Source organism: Morone saxatilis, unplaced genomic scaffold (assembly GCF_004916995.1).
Source record: "Morone saxatilis isolate NCDOM2014 unplaced genomic scaffold, NCSU_SB_2.0 Contig23, whole genome shotgun sequence".
In the NCBI taxonomy this organism is placed as follows: domain Eukaryota; kingdom Metazoa; phylum Chordata; class Actinopteri; family Moronidae; genus Morone; species Morone saxatilis.
In genome coordinates this window covers 18,814,208-18,819,796 of record NW_023339796.1, presented here as the reverse complement: position 1 = coordinate 18,819,796, position 5,589 = coordinate 18,814,208, and the positions used below count along the sequence as shown (strand labels likewise).

The 5,589-nt window shown below is 39.8% G+C and overlaps 1 protein-coding gene across 1 annotated transcript in view; it reads right to left on the bottom strand.

Moving 5' to 3' along the window:
• LOC118335050 (ETS-related transcription factor Elf-1-like) overlaps positions 1 to 1,425 on the bottom strand; it is a 9,810-nt gene extending 8,385 nt beyond the window's left edge. Inside the window, exon 1 of the mRNA XM_035671228.1 lies at positions 1,031 to 1,425. The gene's annotated coding sequence lies outside the window, so the exon portion shown is untranslated. The remainder of the gene's footprint in view (positions 1 to 1,030) is intronic.
• Between the last annotated feature and the right edge of the window lie 4,164 nt (positions 1,426 to 5,589).

The window sequence follows — 5,589 nt, the reverse complement described above, 5'->3', positions numbered from 1 at the left end:
GCAGCCATGCTTGTTTTTGTGTCAATGAATGTAATTAAGTACTAAAACATGAAAAATGCAACTTGTATTTTGTGTTTCATAGAGGTGAACAAGAATGAGAGTTCACTGACAAAACTTCTGTATTTGTGCCATTTTTGTCTTTCTTTGAATTGTAGCCACCGCTGCCTGCCATTGTGCCGTGTGTATATGTTCATTGTCAGCGTGCCCTGCAGCCTGCCACTTCTATAGAGAAGGTCTCTAACAGCACAGAGCCTGTGTTCATCAGCACTCTGGTCACATAGGTTTGTCTCTGTGGCCTCGGTACTGGGATCTGAGTCTGTGAAGTGGCTGCCAGGCCCCTAAGGACACTGATAAGCCCCCATAACATTCATTCCCCAGTTTGCGTGCGCGTGTGTGAGAGTCAGAGACCGAGATAGAGAGAGTGCGAGTGTGTTTGACAGAAAGAGGCAGAGAGTGTGTATGTGTGAACTAGGCCAGGCTGATAACAGTATGGCAAGTGAGGGAGCAGCTGATAAGCCCCTCTTGTTGCTTGGGGTAACCGGGCCTTGTTAAATGAACACAGTGAAATATGGTGTGTNNCATTCATTCTCTCTCTCTCTCTCTGCTGCGTGTTTAGCTGTAAATAGCGTGTGTTTTGTGTGTGTGTGTGTGTGTGTGCGTGTCGAGGAGGGGATCGGGAATCGGTGGAATCGAATGGTGGAGGTCACAATATGCTCTGTTTTTTCAACCCTCCTGGTGTGTATATGTGTGTGATTTAGCTGACATTTAAAGTAAATCAATCATATACTGGTATTTTTTTGATAAACACTTTTGGCAGGGTGTTTAAACTGCGTCAAACAGCCATGCTCAGAAACTCACACACTCTCTGAAAAATACTTTCACTTTCTCCTTAGCACATGTCATGCAGCACATACAGTCAACCAAACAGCTACTAGTACTTGGTTTTCTTTTATTGCATTCGTTGTATGAAGTATTTGTCAGCATACAGAGTGGTAGGCCTGTTATATGGTATAAGAAGTGGTGGGCTTACCTTGTGTTTATAGCTTGTGTCTGTATGTGGCAGAGCAGCAGTTGCCTGGAGGATCCAGAAGAGAAACGGAAATTGTTCTCATCCCTTTTGGCAAACCAAGAATCTGCTTACAGACCTGGGATCAGTTTCCTTTTACGAATTTCCACTCACCAAGGAAAGTGCCACACAGACTTTAGATCAGTGTAGATCGTGTTGATTTTTTTCTTCTTCCCTTCAGAGCCCGTCAGTTATTGCTTCCTCTTTTTTTTCCAGAGAACTGCCCCCCCTGTGAGTGCTGATTGGTTACCTGTGTTGTGAGTCAAGGTAACCCATAGTGACCATTGTCAGTGTGGAGCAAATGTAAACACGGGCGTATTTGCAATGTAAAGCAGCTGAGAACCGAGCAAACTATCTGCAGCCAGGTGCTTCATATAAGGGTAGACAGCTAGTGTGTGATGATCTCACTAAATGTCATATGAAATCATTATGTCAGCTTCACCTGCATGAAAAAGGATTTCCAACATTATGAAGCTCTGTTTGATTCCCTGTGCAGTTAATGTTAACCTATAGGCAAATGAAGATATAGGGCGAAAAATAGCAACAACAAATGTGGACACAAAGCCAAAAAAAGGTTGCACACAGACACACAGGACGATAAAGTAAAACAGAAGTCTGTCTTTATTCAGTCCCTGATGCTCCCTGGTGGCAAAACCCTGCACCAACACCCTTAGCAACAAGTGTGAGCGATCCTTATATTTCCTTTCCTTCCTCTCTCTTCTTCTAATAAACAACAAATGGAGCTTATATGGCCATCCGTCCCAGACTGTGGTTCAGTGACACTCAGGGGTCTGCTATAAGCCCTATGATCGCTGACACAACTGTTTCTTGGAAATCATCCACTCTCTCATGAGAACGGGGCACTCTGCAGCCTCACTCTCTATGTATACTGTGACTGTTGTAATGGTTGCATAATTACCCTTTCTGTGAACTTCATGTAAGAGAAACCAGCTTGTGCGTAGCCGTCATATGTTCACATAAATAAAAATGGAACATGTATCATGATAATTTCTTTGACAAAACTCATTATTGAATATGTTCTTTGCTGTCGTAAGAGCTTCATTTAGCCACTCTGAAGCACGTAAGAGGATTTTTATTATTATTCTACCTTTCATCTGATCTGTATTCATCCCATATCAGTGGGTGTTGGACTGATAAGGCAGAATAAATCAAGCCTCCCCTTCATTCCTTCATTTCTTTTTGTCATTTTTTTTTTCACTTCTACAACAGCAGGCAGCTTCAAGAATGTGCTGGTTTGGCTCAGAAATAAGGTTAACTCCCATAATGTTTTGATAAAGTAGCAGAGGGCAGGGTTTTATTGTTACAATATGTGTGTACATGTGTGCGAGAGAGGGGCAGTGTTATTGTTAGATATTATCGATTCTTTAGTCCAATGGACCCCAAAATAAAGTACAATCATTATTTTCAGTTAATCACAGAATAGTCATAATTCTGATGAGTTTTGTTTTTATTCAGTTTTTGAAATCCACATACATACTGTCGAAAGCTGATTGGGGATAGAGGGTCAGAAAAGGGTAAAGTCTGACTTTCACTTGCAACATGATTCATGATGTTGCCATATGCCAAACATTTTAATAATATGTATGTTGATGTAGAATTTCCATTAAGAAATTAAAGTTTAAATGGATTTAAGGATTAAACCTGGCAGCGTTCTCCATGGCTGGCAAATGAAACCAACACCCAAGTAACAAAAACTGCAATTCCTTGAACAGCCACTTGAGGCTGGCTAAAGAAGTGAGTCAATCTCCATAAGGCCCCATAATAAAATGGCTGTTTCAGTCAGTTTCAGTCTCTAAAGCTAAATTCTTCAGTAATTGCAACTGTATGGGGTGTGAATTTTTATATAACCGTTTAAATTATACCAACATCTTCTCAACAGCTCTTAAGAAACCAATGGTGATGTCACAGAGACTATGTCCATTTTTAGAGTCTATGGATTACATTTTTAAACCGTTAAATTAAACATTTTGTGGGGAGAGTGTTTTAAATAGAGAGGAGGGTTCAATAGTTTTGCTCTTTTTTTAAAGTGGAACATTAGTTTAAGCCCCCTTTCACCACCCACATCATTTCCATACAGTCCCTTGGTCCATTAGTTCATTAGTTGATTGACAGAAAATGTATTGGGAACAATTTTGATTAGTGATTAATTGTCAACGATATTAGAAATGTTCTAGTTCCAGCTTATCAAATATAAATATTTGGTTCTTGTCCTAGTCTTAAATGATTGTAAACAGAATAATTTGGTCAGATAAAACAAGTTATTTAAAAAAGTTTTGGGAAACTGTAATGGCCATTTATCACCTTTTTCCTGACAGTATGTGGAGTACAACAGTGTAAATGATTTATAGATTAACTGATACTGAACACAATTGTTAGTTGCAGTTATACAGTATGAGTATGTCTTTATTAACATACATTTGACCTCAATGACAACCTGCAAACATCTGCACATTTACTTGACGTACATGCTGACAATTGTTAAGTTTACAGTATTTGGCTGCGACCACCCTGCACAGCATACTGTATGTTTATCTGTAGCTGATAAATAACTTTTTATCTTGTATACTGGCCACATGGATTTGTCACCACATTGTCAGACAAGCAAAAAGGGGACATTCATTAACAGTGTAGGACTGTGACACAAAGTTTGAATGTCCCCTGATGTAGAACTGACGGGGGAAATAGATGAAAGAAATCCGATCATGTGCACGGTACGTCAGTCTGATGCATTCCTTCTGCTAGCCACGTCTGCTCACCTTATGCTGCTTCTACTGCTGGCACTGTGTGTGTGTGTTGTCTATGCATGTGTTCAAGTATGTGACATTTGTACATCTGTGAAAGTGAGTGATGAGTTGCGTTTTTCTGTCATTTATCAACCCTTTCTTGAAGTGTGAAATCAATGGTGTGCGACCAAAAACAGCACTCCAAATTAGATCAAATTTGACATTAGACAGCATTTTCTTCTACGTGCACACTCACGTGCGTATGGACCACTGATACGGAGACTCACATACCTTTGTTTTGTGTTCTCATAGGCAGCATGAGGGTATTAGTTTGAGCTTGGTTCAACATTTTTCCCTTGAAGTACTCCCATGGCTGGACTAAACACAGAAACACACACAGACACACTTTAACACTAATAATGAAAGCATGTTTTCTTTGTTCTTCCAAAATGTTGGTAGAAGCTGAGCCAGACTGAAAGCTCTCCTCCTTGTGCTATCAATCCAGAATAAATATTCTAAAACTATGAAGGAAGCCATCAAGTCTTATAGATCAAGAGCTATGCATATGCTTTTAAGTGATTACATTTCTGTCAGATGCAGTGTATTCACATGAGATCAAAAGACAGGAGTGAGAACCAAAGAAGGTAGAAGATGGCTCTGGATAACAGAGAAAGGTAACCGTGTCTAAGGTTTGTGTTTAAGTCTCAAAAAGTGCTGCTTGCTATGCAGCACTGTTCAATATGCACCAAAACGTTAAAAGAAGAAAGTACTGCTTCTCAAATATTTGAAAGTTAAGTCAAACATCATGTTCATGCAACTGCAGCTAATTGTTTTTGAATGCAGCTTACTGGCACATGTCTGCAGAACATGCTGAGGAAATATGCAAAATGGTGGATTGTTGGGGTAGAAAAACACAAAAGAATGTTTGGAGAAGGAGAGAGCAGAGAGGGGCCAAAACAGGTCTGTTCACACCACACCCCAGCCCCTGAGACCCAGAACCCCAAACTATCAACCCTCCAATCCAGCCACGCTCCAGCACTTAAAGCTGGCTTCTAAAGCTGTGGTGGAGAAGACAAACTGTGCAAACTGCGTATGTGTGGGTCTGTTTGTGCATATCTAAATTACTGTACGTACATACTGTACTGTATGTGTGTGTTTGGAGACACAGTGTCTATATCTATGTACTGAGAAGTCTGTACAGTGTTCCACCCAGAATTCAGTGCATTTAATAAAGGAAAAGTCCAAAAGTTTGAGTTTAAAGAAGCTCTCAGCCAAGCTAAGGTGATTAGTCTATTAAAGGTTTACAGTTGTTTTTATTGCTAAATGAGGCATTTTCTCTCATTAACCTTTTGGCATCAGTCTGGTGCAGATTTTCGTCTCTGTTTTCTGGCACCGAATAGCTATAAAAGTGACATTAACTCCCGCAATAGACTGCCGTTGTGTTGTCCTCCATTAACTGTGTTGAAGTCTAGATAGAACATTACAGCTGAGCAGTAAGGGTAAATAGAGATACACTTTTAAAATGCAGAATTGCTTTTATAGCAATAGTCGGACATAATGGGAAATATGCTTCATTTCTTTCTTGCCAAGTGGTAGATGAGAAGACTGATACCACTCTTGTGTGCCCTAACATGAAGCTACAGCTAGGAGATGGTTAGCTTATCGCAAAAACAGTTAAAAAATGACAAAAATGTTCATATTATCTCAAGAATTCCAACTATGACAACATTTTACACAAATATCTAATAGGATAAAATGGTGGTAACATTTTATATCCGA